Source organism: Triticum aestivum, chromosome 5B, assembly GCF_018294505.1.
Source record: "Triticum aestivum cultivar Chinese Spring chromosome 5B, IWGSC CS RefSeq v2.1, whole genome shotgun sequence".
Taxonomy (NCBI): domain Eukaryota; kingdom Viridiplantae; phylum Streptophyta; class Magnoliopsida; order Poales; family Poaceae; genus Triticum; species Triticum aestivum.
In genome coordinates, this window is record NC_057807.1 from 66784603 (window position 1) to 66800188 (window position 15586).

Sequence of the window (15586 nt, forward strand, 5' to 3'; positions counted from 1 at the left end):
AGGGGAAGGTATAGATATAGATTTTACCGAATTATTAAATCCAGGCAGGTTATATTTAGTGGGCCGCATGTTTTTTTTTGAGCGGGTAGTGGGCCGCATCTGAGTTCTCTTCCTAACCCTGTGTTCAAATGGGCCTATGGGCTCAAGTGTAGATTAGCCCGAGCCCAAATCTTAACAGATCCACCACAGGACAGATACACACATGGCATCCTCTGCCCTAACACTTTCCCCTCACCACCCACACCATCTCCCGGCGGCGGCTACCGGCCTTGTCTTTTTTTTTTTGCATGAAAAAAAAAACGATGTGGAAACGATGAAGGAAGGCTATATTCCAGAAAGAATTTGACCTTCCTTCATCGTCCAGAAATTGGTCAAATGCTACGTTATAGACGATGTGGAAACGAAATTGGTCAAATGCTACGTTCTAGACGATGAAGGAAGGTCAAATTCTTTCTGGAATCGGATTGGGAGAAGCAAGAGAAAGGTGCCAATTTCGTTCTGTCTTCGGATTCGAAGAAGAAACGGATCAATTTCGATTTGTATTAGAAAAAGGAATTGTTTTTATATGTCTGCCTCTCGTGAGATAATAGTAAATCGGTCGGTTTACGGATTCTGCACCGGCTTGAAGAAGATTCGGAAACCTCCTCCGTCTCCGTCTCTTTTTTGGGTAGTATCGGAGTTCTATTGCGAGTAGGATCGGAGGAGTCTATAACAAGTTCAGGCTGGGCGTTCACGATTGTCCCGATATCGTCGTTTCAATAATTATTATCTCTGCTTATTGCATCGCCATGAAGCTTAATAGGTGTCACCGCGGCCGACATGATGTAAGTTGTTTTATGTTTTGTTGCTGTAATTTTTCATCTGATGGAAGTCAATTTATCGATCCATCACCGATGACTATTTTTTCCATCTGGCAAAATGCAGTCGAAGAGAGAAGCTAGTAATGGGGGCTCCCTAAGCGAACTGCCTGCTGAAGTACAAGCTTGTAATGGAGACATGCTAAGGGAGCTGCCTGCTGACTTAGAAGCTGGCAATAGGGACAGGCTAAGCGAGCTGCCTGCTGATTTGCTGCTCAACATTCTGGAGAGGGTGGGTACCCTCGATGCTGTAAAAACCTGCATACTTTCCAAAAAATGCAGAAGCTGCCCACTATGCTCTCGCAGATCGTGATTGATCTTAGCACTGATGACTTGGTCCGCATTCACACCGTCGTGGCCAATGTTACAAACAAGATCCTCAATGCAAGGTCTTCGAAGATCACCATTCGTAAGCCGAAGCTCAAATTTTTTTTGAGTCCTTCTCACTGTCTCTCCATTGGCAAATGTGTTGGCCTCGCCATGGCGGACCAGAAAGTGGACTCAGCTGAGTTTGAGATCTTGACACCCAGGAATGGTCATCTTTGCACCGAAGCCTACCGCCTGTTCTTTGCTGACCAGTTCAATGATTTTTTTCGTGATTGCCCAGACGCATTTGCTGGCCTCACGGGGCTGCATCTACAATACATGAGGTTTGGTGAATCAGACATAACCAACATCCTAAGCTATTGCAAGCAGCTGGAGTCACTATCTTTGTTCATGTGTGACGAGGGGGTCTCTTCGGTGCTGCATGTAGAACACGCACGACTCGTGGAGCTTGTTATCTCCTATTGTGAATTCAAAACAGTGGAGCTCACCTTTCTACCAAAGCTCCAGCGGATGACCTTTAATAGTTGGCCCTCCTGTGCTGAAAATCCCTTGGCTCTTGGTTTTGTCCCTGAGATTTCGAAGCTAAACCTTGCCAAGGCATGTTTTTCACACAAGACACTCAAGCTAAGCCAGCTGCTTGCTAATGTCCCCTCCGTAAACGATCTGTCCCTGGAATTTCGAAGTGAAAAGGTACTCACTCCAATCATCTTCATCCCATTCTCATTGTATGCCTATTGTATGCAACAGTAGTAACTTATGCGTTACTTGAGGATTCAATTTATGAATGACTTTCTCTCATTGTAAATTTGTTTTATCTGTCCCAGATTTGGATTCAACCAGAATCCCCGAAAGTGCTTTCACCTTGGCTTGCCAAACTACGGTATGTGAATCTGGACAATCTTCCCGAGTTATGTGATATTGCCTGGACAATGTTCCTTCTTGAAGCTGCACCGTTTGTGGTGGAGTTTTGCATCACGGTATGGGATCATAAGTGCCACATGGAGTCCCAAAAAAGTTACTCCGAGAAAACTGATGTGAAGTGGGAGCCATCTGACCCTGATTTCAAGCATAAGGATCTAGCCAAGCTAAACATATATGGCTTTCAGTGCGATGATAACTTCACAGGACACATCAGGCGTGTCATGGAGGCTGCTGTGAATATCAAGGAGGTATCTCTGCATGACAGGAAGGTGTGCAAGGTTTGCGCCGTCAAGTTTCCTCATGTTGAGGTTCGTCCTTCGAGTTATCCACGGACCAGCGATGAGAAGGATTTGTTGAGAAATAAGATGACAGAGACGTTGCCGAAGGCTTCTCCTGCTGTGATTCACTTCCTATCATAAGGTCAAGTTGTACAAATCAATAAATCATTCATGGCATTGCCATGATCCATCCTTTGTGTGGTTGGAAGGAGTCCCTGAACTCCAAAATCCAATTAGTAGCCACAGCGTCAGTATTTTCTGCTGATGAAGCTAGCTAAGCTTGTATTATTGCCTAATTGGCTGCCATGTAAGAAATGTAATATCTTTGCCACCAATTTGTTGGAACAACAACTCTTTTAACTATTTTGCTTGTTCATGTATCTTCTTTTAAGTGCTCTTTTTTTTCTGCTGTGGTCGTGCAGTAAGTTGCCTGTGTTGAATACAACCAATATTCAGTACTCCCTCCGTCCGAAAATACTTGTCGTCAAAATGGACAAGAAGGAGTGTATCTAGAACTAAAATACATCTAGATACATCCCCTTTTATTCATTTTGATGACAAGTATTTCTGGACAGAGGGAGTACGAGTAATGTTCTGTTTTTTTTTCTGTCTTTCATACTCCCTCCGTCCGGAAATACTTGTCCTCGAATTGGATAAAATGGATGTATCTATAACTAAAATAAGTCTAGATACAACCATTTCGAGGACAAGTATTTCCGGACGGAGGGAGTATATGATAGCCACAGCAAAGTTTGCTGAGAACAACAGCATTGCTGGAAAAAGAAAAATACATTTTGAGAAAAAAAATACATGCAAGATTTATCTTTCATACAGACGACTGCGGGGAGCAGATTGAGGGCCCGATGACGAGCTCCATGACCATGCCTCGAATTTGAGGACCTAGGGCACGCGAATTCCGCATGGTTGCGATACCGGAACATGAAGATCAAGCTCAACGTCACCGTCATCGTCCTCTCCATCTGCCACAACCGAAAGTGCAGCTAGTTCTGTGGGTCCTAGACATCATGTTTCGCATCGAGTGAATAATTGGACAAATTACACGTTTAACTTAGCATAGCTTTCATCTGTTTGAACGAGGAAGTTTCGATCATCAATTCCACTATAAATTCGAATTGTAAACAAAAAGAATCCACTACCAATAAATCTCATGATTATCCCAAGCCATGAATCGGTACATATAAATCAACTTGACTCAAGGAGAAACACAAGAAAACAATGTAACATCTTGAACTAAACAAGCAAATAATGTACTACTCCGGCTGTCTCATAATACTCCATTACAAAAGAGCGTTTAGTGAGTCTTGATTGATCGGCCTTCCTTTCTTAACGACGTCCACCGCGGCCGCGGCCGCCAGGGTTGTAGTCCTCCTCCTCGCCTTCCACTGCCTCCGCGTCATGCCCCTTGTGCTCTGGCACCACCGGCTCGTCCAGGAAGACAGCAGCGAGAGGATCATCGTCGGCGGCGGCGTCCACCACGACCACCCGGGCTGGCGTTGCGGCCGCCTTGGCCTTGGGACGCGGCACCGGGAGCAGCGGCGGCAGGCGGTGGCGAGGAGCGGGAGCTTTCCCCGGCACCGCGCCCTCGTTCTTCCTGATGTCCGTGAGCGCGGCGAACGCCTGGTTGACGAGCTTGAACGCGCCGGCGACGGCCGCGCTGGTGCCGCCGGCCTTGCTGGGGTCGAACATGTCGCAGAGCGCCTTGTGCTGGGACTTGACGGCGTCGTGGGACTCCTTGGTGGGCCTGCCGCCGGGCGGGGCCGCGACGCCGAGGACGCTGTAGTGGTCGGCCTTGTCGGCGGCGAGGACCCTGTAGGCGGCGCGCGCGCGCTGGGCCTCCGGGCAGGCCCCGGAGCGGGAGCGGTCCATGGCCACGGCCATGTCGACGTGCATCCTGGCCCTCCTGAGGTCGCCGGCCGCGAACAGCTTCTCCGCCGCATCCAGCTGCGCCTCCAGCTGCTTCTTCTTCACCGCCTCCATGCTCTGCTCGAGTTGCAAGCAATCGATCGCCGGCTCGCCGTGAGTTAGACCAGAAGCTCGAGTTCTTGCAATCGATCTATCTGCGGCGGGTGCTTGTGCTTGGTTTGATTTCCTGCGTCTGCGTCAGAATTTAAACACTCGATCGATCCTGTCCGATGCATGGCCGGTGTCGGATTCGTGTCGTGTCCGGCTCCGGCACATGTTCAGTCACGTTGGATTATAGGCAAAAAAATCAACGGGAGGTACGCAAGCTGAATACTAGTCGGACAAGATTTATAACTGATTATGTACTTGCCAAGAAAATTTGAGTGGAATTTATCAAATTCGCACAAACTTATCAAAACAGATGTTTTTTAACGGTATTATTGTTTACTCTAGGAGGGTGGAAAGCAGTGGCGATTCTACGTGTCAGCTGTGGGGTGAACTGACCCGACGGCTGTTTTTGGTACATTTTTTTTAGCTTTACTCATATTTGTGAAAAAAAGAGAGAATAGTTTAAACAGTTTAGTGCACTTGAACCCGTTTGTTGAAAGAAAAATGCATAAAATACGGGCAACAAACTTATGACTAGAGATGACAACATAGAAAAGAGAAATACGGGCAAGACCCATATTTTGCGTTTTCTGGTCAGAGCATGCATGAAATTAGTGCATATTTATTCTTTGAATGTGTGGTAGCAAAACAAATTTGGGAGCATTTTGTCTAATTCCTCCAGTTTCAACCTAGGAACGGATTATATCTCTGTTGCTAGATATTGACCTACTAATAACAATCACATTATCCTTAATTCAGTCTATGCTTGTGTTTTATGGTGCATTTGATAAACTATGAATGCCCATGTTTTTAACAATGCACCTTGGACTGACATTGAAAAAATGTGGCGACTGATTATGGTGACAATCAAGAAGTGATAGGTCATTTCAAGGGAAAAAATATGGAGAGGATTCATGTTTAGAATCTGATGAGTATTCTTCTAAATTCATGTTTTGAATTCGTAACATTTTATATGTGTTCCTAGGACGACAAATTTTTCCGGCTTTCGGAAAATACTACTTGATTATTAGTTTTTCTATCATTTCTGTATTTTTCATCGGTTCTAAATAGTTTTCCCTTTTTTCCTATGTTTATTCTCTCTTTTTCATTTCATTTTTAAGAATTTTAATTCATGACAAATTATGAAAAGGCATGAACATCTGGAAAGAGTATGATTTTTTGAATTCGTGAACTTCTTTAAAAGTCATGAATATTTTTGAAGTTCATGAGCATTTTCAAAGTCCATGAACATTTTTAAATTTGTGGACCCTTTTCAAATTCGTGAACATTGTTTGGAATCCACGAATATTTTCTAAATTCGTGTTTTATAGTTCAAAACATTTTTTTTAAATGCGTCATTTTTTCATTTAATGTACTTCTTCGATTAAAATAAATGTAGGATTAACAGAGTTTTTTTTTCAAGCAGGACGACACAATATTTGCTTGCAGCGAGGTTAATAAAATATTTTCAAAAAAGGCCGCCGTACGTTCGGTGGGGATCGAACCCACAAAACGAGCTATACTCTCGCGACCACTAGTAGTAAAACCCAACGTAGAATCGCTATTTGGTGCTAGTACATTGTTCCTTATACATATTGGAGTATTTAACAAAAAAACTACCACTTTCCAACCAGCCCTACCAAGAAACCACTACTCTACAAAAATTAGCAAAAACATACCAAAATTTCTTACTCATGTGCCAATTAGGCACGTTTAAACCATGTGACACCTTAAGTCAACACCGTCTTCTTGACCAGCAAGTTAGGCATTATGACTTGTGGGACCTACATGTTAGTCTCAACAAAAAACCCTAGTCACCTCCTACCTCCGGCCCGTCCACCTAGTCATCCTTGGCCATGGGAGGCAGCCACCGCCGCTGGCCGAAGGCGAGGTCAAAGGCGCCGGCGCCACGGAGCCCATCTTGTGGCAACCCGGAGGCTAGCTCGACGCAACGCTCGCGGCCGCTAGCTAGCCAAGCTAGCACACACTCTGCTGGATGCATCCAGCTGCTTGTGTGCAAGGTTTGCTAGCTATGTTGGCATAGTGGTGCGACGGCTTGTTCGTGTGTGGTGCGCTAAGGCCAGCCATACGGCTCGAGCGAAGGCCAGCATGGCGGCTTGCTCGCGCGTGAGCCGCTCTCGGGCCATCCAACCAACCCATACGGAGGCTAGCATGGCGGTCGGCCCTTCCGGCGGAACGGCGGCCTGCTCGCCCATCATTGGCGTACGAACTGTTTGAATTAATGTTCATGAAAATTAAATGATTGGAGAAGGAAGAAGAGGATAGATGCTTACATGTGGGTCCCACCTATGGTAACGGTCAATACAACGGTGATACAGATGGTGTTGACTTAAGGTGCCTTGTCAGCACAGATGTGTGGGCCAATCCTGTCATAAATGGGTTTAAACGAGCCTAATCGGTACTTGGTTGTAGTTTTTTGGCGCGGGTTAAGAAATTTTGGGTATGGTTTTGCTACTTTCTGTACAGTAGTTTCTTGCTAGGACTGGTTGAAAGTGGTAGTTTTATGTTAAATACTCTACATATTATAAGTAAGAGTGAAAATTAACCTTTGGAAGCCAATAAGTATGGCTAGTTACATAGTAACTATCTGTACGTAATTCAACATAAATATGACCATGAGTGACTAATATCTTGATGGAAAACTCGAAACAGTAGTATTGATACTTGTTTCCATAAACTTGAGTCTACATTCTATTCAACGGCTGAGCATGTGGGGCCTTAGCACGATGACTTCCCGACTGTGTAAACAAGGTTTTCGCGTCTTTGATAAGGCGGGGGTTGATGACGATGCTCCTTCAGCTCACTCTAGTGTTTGTACTCATACTAGGTGGTCTACCAATGTGTAGATGTATTCTTTTTCATGTCTCGTGTTCGTTGTACTGCCACTACTGTTGATGAATAGATGGTAAGTTTGTCACAAGAAAACCTTGGTTGACCATGTGTGTGCGAGAGAGAGAGAGATAATGTGTGTGTGTGATATGGAGAGACTGAGGCACAGATAAGATATTGTGTGTGTGTGTGTGTGTGGAGGACAGAGAGAGACATATGCATGGGCTTTGTGTTGTGTAATGTGGAGATAGATAGACATAGTCAGAGAGTGAGTTTGTGAGATACACATGCAGACACAGGGAGAGAGGTGTGAATTAGAGAGACGGAGAATTTAGGTGTGCATGTAAGTTAGAGAGAGAGAGAGGGATATATATATATATATATACGTGGAGCTGGAGAGAATATACAAGGGTGTGTGTCGTGGAATTAACACGTCAGATGTCCTAGCAGAAGGACTTAGTCGTGGAGTCATCACAACGAGATTAGCTTAAAGGGGTTAAACCGGAACAAAGGGCATGGTGAGTTTATACTGGTTCGGCCCCTTGCGGTGAAGGTAAAAGCCTACGATCCAGTTGTTGTGGGATTGATTGATCTCGATGAGCAGGGAGTGAATCCGCTTTACCTATCTCTCGAGCTGTTGTCTCTTGTTCTTGAACCGCCGCCGGGTCGTCCCTATATATACACAGGTTCACGCCCGGTCGGTTTATAGAATCCTGAGGCCGGCTCATACAAGTGTCCGGCTCGGTCTCTTCCCTTCCCTAACTTACAATACAAGTTATACAACTATGACGGTTTACAACTATGGGCCTTAATCTGCCTTTGGGCTCTGGGCCTCTAAGCTTTAATAGTAGAACGCCATACTCCTTGTCTTCATGTGTTTCAATATAGATGAGTGTAAACCAGCCCCTCCTGGGAGGTTTACACTCAGTAGTTATATCCTCAACATTAGGCCCCAGATTGGTTTGAACTTGTTCATGTCAATCTTCAATACTTAGAAAAATTCTGATCTGAAACATCTTCATGTTAACCTTAAACTACCATGACATCATCTTCGGAAATCATCGTGAACCGCCATGACATCATCTGCATAAAAAACTCATAAAGATTCCCTTTTATTTACTGATCTCCGAAGATCGAGGCAACGACTATGCCCCATTTACTGCTTCGGGCTCCTCGATTCCCGTGCTGCCTACTTATCCTTTCGCCTTATAAATAGGCCCATGGGTCTTTCTCTTTTCCTCTTCCGTGCTTCTTCTTCTTCCTCTCGACGCTCAAGCCCGACAGCTCCGCCGCCGCCGTCGACCTTCAAGCGCTGCATCATCTTTGGCCGCTGCATCAACCTGAACGTACCAGAGATCCGCGGCTCTTCTCCGCCGCTCCTGTGAATCTGGTAAGCCTCCTTCCCTCAACCCTAGATCTGCATTAGGGTTTCAGTGCTCATCTGTGTTCATCAGTGTTCGTCCGTGCTCATTGTTTCGCCCTTACTGTCTCATCGAATCTAGATCAACTTGACCTTTTTCTTCTGCGTCCGAAGCTATAGTTTATTTTACCTCACCATAGTATCCTTTTGACTATGAACAGACACCATCTGGATCCTTTATGTTCTGTTGTCGCCATTTTAGGGCTTGGATATTTTTCATTTTCCTAAACTGTGCTAGATCCATAATAATAATCCTTAGTTTGAAAACCTGTTTGTGTAGCACTTAGCAATTTTCAGATCTGTTGTCCTCCATACCATTGTAGGCGGTTTAACCTGTAGAAAACGACAATCCGGCAGGTACCATTAGCCCTCACGTAAACTGCCGTCTCTTCTTGAATATCCATATCTGGTTTAATGTACACACACGCTTAGTGGCAATGCTAGCCTTTCGGCAACAACGCGTCGCCGGTTCGAATCTTGACACACGCTTTGATTAAGTTCTCCGGTTTGATACCGGTTTGTGCATATCAACCTTGAACCGTGAACCGGCGTTTGCACTTCCTTTATAGTTTGTCATCAATAATGGCCAAGCAATTCTCTTCTTGCAACTGGGTTCCCTCCCGGATCACGGAAGAACAACTCACTAGATATGTTATACTGGCGCTTTAGCAAAGAAGGAAGTCATTCATTGGAGAGTCCCTGGTGCCGAAAACCCTCCTGAACCTCAAGATGGAGAAGTGGTTGTGTTTATGCAGCATCTGGACCGAGGGTTTAGCCCTCCCGGATCAAAATTTTCCGTGATGTACTTGCCAACTTCCAACTCCATCCTGAAGACATTGGACCAAACTCTGTGTCCAACATCTACAATTTCTAAGTGTTCTGTGAAGTTCATCTACAAGAAGAACCGACTGTTGAACTCTTCAGAGATTTCTTCCACTTGAACTGCCGTACTGATTTTTCTGACGGCCCTAATACTGAACTTGGCGGAGTGTCGATTCAAAAAAAGGAAAGAAGTCGATTTTCCTCATGCCAAACATCACAGCCACCCCAAGGATTGGAATCAAACATGGTTCTACTGTCAGAACACCGCTCCTGCTGATGAAAATCCTTTGCCGGGTTACCGTGCTTACCGACTCAGCAACGGACATCCACTGCCTCAGCGTCTTACTGCCAAAGAACGGCAAACATATGCACCACAACTTGCTAAGCTCCGGGCTCTTCTAGCAAATGACTTTACCGTTATTGACCTCATCCGTTGCTGAGTTTCATGGGGTATCCTGCCCTTAAGCCGCCGCACCAGGTTAATGCATGAGTATACCGGGCATGTCAAAGACCCTCAACGGCACACTGAAATACAGATGACTGATGATGAAGTCACGGAATCTGTCAAAAAAGATGCTAGATGAACCAATTTTTGAGTGCAGCAAGACTGGGTTACGTCCTTTTTATGCCTCCAACAAACCGCCAGCGGTAAGAATTTGTCTTTCTGCTTTTTAATCCGTCTCTGCTTTAACATTTTTATGATAACCTTTTGTTTATTCTTACAGGCCAAAGATCCTTTCTGGAAGAGTAAAACTCAAGATAAACCGGCAAAAACACAAGACAAACCAGTGAGAGCTCCTCGTGCTAAGAGCAAGGCCACCAAGAGGCCAGCCAAGAAGAGAACCGCTGAGTCCTCTGATCCGCCTGAAGATGTTGATGACTCGGAACAAGAGGTAGAACTTGACTCCCTTGGTTCATTTTTCATACATCTTATTGACAATGACCATTACCAGGATGATGCAGAAGCTAGCCATGCTGACCATGTAGAGGTAATCTCCCTTTCCTCCAATTCCGATCTTGTGCCAGTAAGAAAACTCTGTCGCGCAGTCCGGAAAGTGAAACGTTCATATCCTTTCACTCATTTGGATCCACAGCATCCTGAAGCTCGTCGCACAACCCGGCATAGTGGCCAGCAAGTCACTTCCTCCGGTTTACCAGACACCCCAATTCGGAAGCGCCGTGCAGAGGTCTCTTGTAATTCTAACAAGTCTTATCCCTTGGCGGATTACTTCCGATACCCTCTTAATCCGTCTGACTCAAATTATCAGGTAACTTCCAATTCATCCTCTGCGATTTGTCAACCACACAAATGCCTCCCCTCAAGACCGTCCCCGGGTAAGCATAATAATTTTAGCTTTGCCTTCTTGCGCCGGTTTACCATATTAACCTCTGTTTGCCATTTTGCAGTGCCAAAGCCCGATTCAGCAAGAAAGCGAAAACAAATTCTCCCACTGACGAGATTGAATCGGAGAGGACCTCAAAAGGTGCTAGTGGACATGCTGATATTGCTATGGATGATCCTATGCCACAAGGTCAGGACACTGATGTTGATACACCGGAAGTTAACCCGGCTAGTCCTCATGTCGATCCACCAAGCCCGCATGCCAATCCTCCAAGTCCAACTGCTGATCCGCCGAGCCCGGCCAAGGCCTCAGATAAATGGGCGAGCCCAAATAAAGCAAATGATGATGTTGTGATTACCGGGTTTGGCCATTCTTCTCCTGGCAATCCTATCGCTTTGTCAAAGCACAGTGCCAAAGTGGAATCTGCTACTGAAGAGAAAGGCAAATGGAAGACTAATCTGTCAAGCTGTGCTCAGCTCACCGCTCAAGAACTTCACTCTGGATACGTAAACCGCCTATATGCAAGCCGTGACTATGAGGCCGGTTTAGTCAATCTGATGAAGGAGCGCTATGAGGTAATTTCCATTGCAAACACTATATATAAGTTTTTGTTGTACTGTATATGAACTCCATTGTAGCCCCCAAGGGCCGGTTTATCTCTTCACGATGAACCAGGACTTTCTGTTGCAAAAACTTGTCCTTGTTGAATTCCTTCACCTCTAAAGTTTCTCATCAAGTACACATTAGCCCCCAAGTGCCAAGATTAATACTTGTATTGAGGCTTGGGACTTCAAATAACAGTAAAAAAAGAAACAATCCGCATTAGCCCCCAAGTGCCAAGTGTATAACTTGTTATGTGCTTGGGACTTTGAGAAAAAATCTTAACATCTTCATCATCTGTCTTTTGCAGGCTGACTTGAGCAACAAAGATTCCCAGATTGCCGATCTTCAAGAAAACATCAAGTCCCAGCAAGCAGAAACCTCCAAGGCCAAAGATGAACTGAAGGGTGCTTTAACTGCCATGGAGCAATTAAAGGATGGTTTCAAAAGCGAGCGGGCGGATTGGGAAACCGAGAAGGCTGCTCTATTAAAGCGGGCTGAAGATGCCGAAGCAGCTCTTAAACCGGTGGCAGAAGAGCTAACTGGGCTAAAGCATCAAGTCAATGCTATGACTTCAGCAATATTTGGTAAGTACTCTTTGTAAGAACCTTTCTTAAACATCTTTGAAGTTGCCGGTTTAACAATAAATTCTTAAACCGTTGCAGGTAGTCGTGTTGCTCATCTGGGCTCGGATATGCGGATGAAGTTGAAAGCAGCCTATACGTTGATAGAACAATTGTATACTGGTGCTCAACGAGTCATCTGTGCGGCCTCCTACAACAAACCGACACCAACCTTGATCAAGGATACGTTGGCCAAATTATCTATGACCCCTGCCCAGATGGAAGAGGTAAAGCGATTTGCTGCACGGGCTGGCGCTTTAACAGCACTGACTCGGGCCAAAGCTTGGATTGCTGATCTTGATCCGGCAGATATCGCAAAGGGCTATCCTGGCCAACAAGAAGACGGATCAGACTTTGATAATGAAGCCCTCAAAGCCTTGACAAAAGAGATGCGCCCGTTGCAAGCCAATTGGACGAAGAGGTTGACTTGTCTGTTTATCGGTCCAGCTATGACGCAGACAAAAAACGGGTTGACGCAGCTGTGAAAGAAGCACATAATCTTATCCCTCCAATCCGTAAGCACACCTATGCCCGTGACGTTGAACCGTCCAATCTTATAAGCAAGAAAGCTGTCTTCCAAGCCTTAACCAGGATTGATTGGACCACCCTTGACTTCCAGCCACTGGGTGAGGAGGAGGAGGTTGAACCGACGCGAGATGATCCTTCAACTTCACGTCAGCCTGGTGACGAATCATAATCCGGCAGCCGGTTTGATTTTCGCATATAGCATTCTGGGCAACAAACAATTATTCTTTTGGGCATCAAAGCGCCTTGTAATAGGCTAGTTGAAATACTTTGATCTTCTGCCATCGTGCACTGCTACCTGATATTGTAATCCGGCATGATTGTTGCTATGCTTGCTTTATGTGCCTTAGTATTTCTTATAAAATCCTGCCTTCTGCATTTGAAAAACTTAAACATGTCCTGGCGGTTTACCGCCGGACGGGTTATGATACCCAATACAGAACCAGAATTCTCATAACCAAGGTTATAGAAATATGAAATATATCATACCTGTGATATTAAATCACCTTTGTTGGTTTACCAACTTGTGTAGTAAGGGTGATAACCCAAATTTGAGTGTTTGAAAACTCCCACCATGTTGTGCTGGTGCATAATAAGCCATGCCGGGTTATGACAAACACCGGATGATCATCCTGGCGACTTATAGTCAATGCCAGACCGGATTAAGAGATGCCAGTTCATAATTGATTATGTGCTAACAGCTGATAACTGTAAGCCACGCCGGGTTAAGAAACACCGGGTTGATGTAATGACATATAGTCGGGCCGGGTCAATAGACGCCGGTTTAACTTAGAACCTTATCAAAAGAGATAAAACTTTGCAAAAACAAAATCAAATAAAAACTTGTAGTCGAGGCTTTTCAAGGGCTGCCAGGCCCAAATTCGAGGCTTTTCATGGGCTGCCAGGCCGCTGAGTTAAACCATTTGACAAAGCCTTTTAAGATGGGCCTCCAACTAACCAATCGTCGTTTTAACTTTGACAAGTTCAGGGTCTGTATAAGATTGACTTGTCAAACGTTCGGCGGGTCATGCCAGGATTACCTGGATAGGAGTGGCTTACTTGATGAAGGTAGGTTAACCCGGGGTTTTAGGTGAATACACCAGGCTTCCAAGCCGTGGCTTGATAGGCAATTACAAGGGTCCTTTCAAACTCTTTGTTGCTTTGCACAAAGAGCCCCCAAGTAACTTTGTGAGCTGTGCTCAATGGGTGCCTATGTTTGAGTTGTGCTTTTAGCAACAATACTCTCTTTGGCCCCTTGGGTGTGAAGCTCCCAAGCTTTATTGTGGCATGATAGCCAGTTTAATGGACAAATAGGAAACTGCTTGATAAGCAGAAGCCCCCATGTAACCAAGAAATACTGGAAGAACGACAGAGGCCCTGCTTGTAGCAAGGATGCCGGTTTATTATATTGATCATAATATATACATTGTCAAAATATGTACATAATGAGAGCCTATGGCTCAGGTGTAGTAAGGCCGTAGATGAGCGATATTCCACGGCCGACGGGTCTCCTCCTCCGATTTGCTTGAGTCTTTGTGCTCTCGAACGTCGATGACGTAGTATGATCCGTTGTGCAGATTCTTGCTGACCACAAAGGGTCCTTCCCAAGGTGGGGATAACTTATGCATATCGGTCTGATCCTGGATGAGCCGGAGCACTAAGTCGCCTTCTTGAAAGGTTCTTGTTTTAACCCGGCGGCTGTGATAACGCCGCAGGTCTTGCTGATAAACCGCCGAACGAGCCAATGCCATGTCCCGTTTTTCATCTAACAGGTCCAGTGCTTCCTAACGTGCTTGCTCGTTGTCCGCTTCAACATAATTGGCAACCCGGGGTGAGTCATGACGAATATCACTTGGGAGTACCGCCTCTGCCCCGTATACCATGAAGAAAGGTGTATAACCTGTAGATCAATTTGGGGTGGTGTTTATGCTCCATAACACAGATGGTAATTCTTCCACCCAACAACCCGGCGTCCTCTTCAAAGGAACCATAAGCCGAGGCTTGATACCCTTCAAAATTTCCTGATTAGCCCTCTCAGCTTGACCATTAGATTTGGGGTGAGCCACGGACGACACATCAAGCCGGATGTGTTCTCTTTGACAAAAATCCTCCATCTCGCCTTTGGAGAGGTTCGTGCCATTATCTGTGATGATGTTGTGTGGAAAACCAAAACGGAAGATCACCTTTTTGATGAAGTGAACCACCGTGGCTGCGTCACACTTGCTTACTGGCTCCGCTTCAACCCATTTAGTAAACTTGTCAACCGCCACCAACAGGTGGGTCTTCTTATCTTTGGATCGCTTGAAAGGCCCTACCATGTCAAGCCCCCAAGTAGCAAACAGCCAAGTGATGGGAATCATTCGTAGCTCCTGAGCCGGAACATGAGCCCGTCGTGAGAATTTCTGACAACCGTCGCACCGCCTCACCAAGTCCTCAGCATCAGCTTGAGCCGTCAGCCAATAGAAACCATGACGAAAAGCTTTAGCAACCAAGGATTTTGAACCGGCGTGATGACCACAGTCTCCTTCGTGGATCTCTCGTAGAATCTCACGGCCTTCTTCAGGAGAAACACAGCGCTGGAACACACCAGAGACACTGCAATGGTGTAACTCGCCGTTGTGAATAACCATGGACTTGGATCGCCGGACTATCTGTTTGGCCAAAACTGCATCTTCTGGTAACTCGCCCCGGTTCATATACGCCAAGCATGGAACCGTCCAATCTAGAATAATGTGTAAAGCGGCCACCAACTGTGCCTCCGGATCAGGAATAGCGAGGTCCTCCTCTGTAGGCAACTGAACTGACGGGTTGTGCAAGACATCCAGAAAGGTATTGGGCGGCACCGGTTTACGCTGAGATCCCAGCCGGCTTAAAGCATCAGTTGTCTCATTTTTTCGCCGATGAATGTGCTCTACTTGATAACCCTTGAAGTGACCAGCGACAATATCCACCTCTTGTCAGTAAGCCGCCATAAGTGGATCCTTAGAAT

General features: G+C 45.6%; 1 pseudogene; it reads left to right on the forward strand.

Annotated features, from left to right (window-relative positions):
* The first annotated feature begins 393 nt into the window (after window positions 1–393).
* LOC123115693 (uncharacterized) lies at window positions 394–2763 on the forward strand (annotated as a pseudogene).
* Window positions 2764–15586: the final 12823 nt, after the last annotated feature.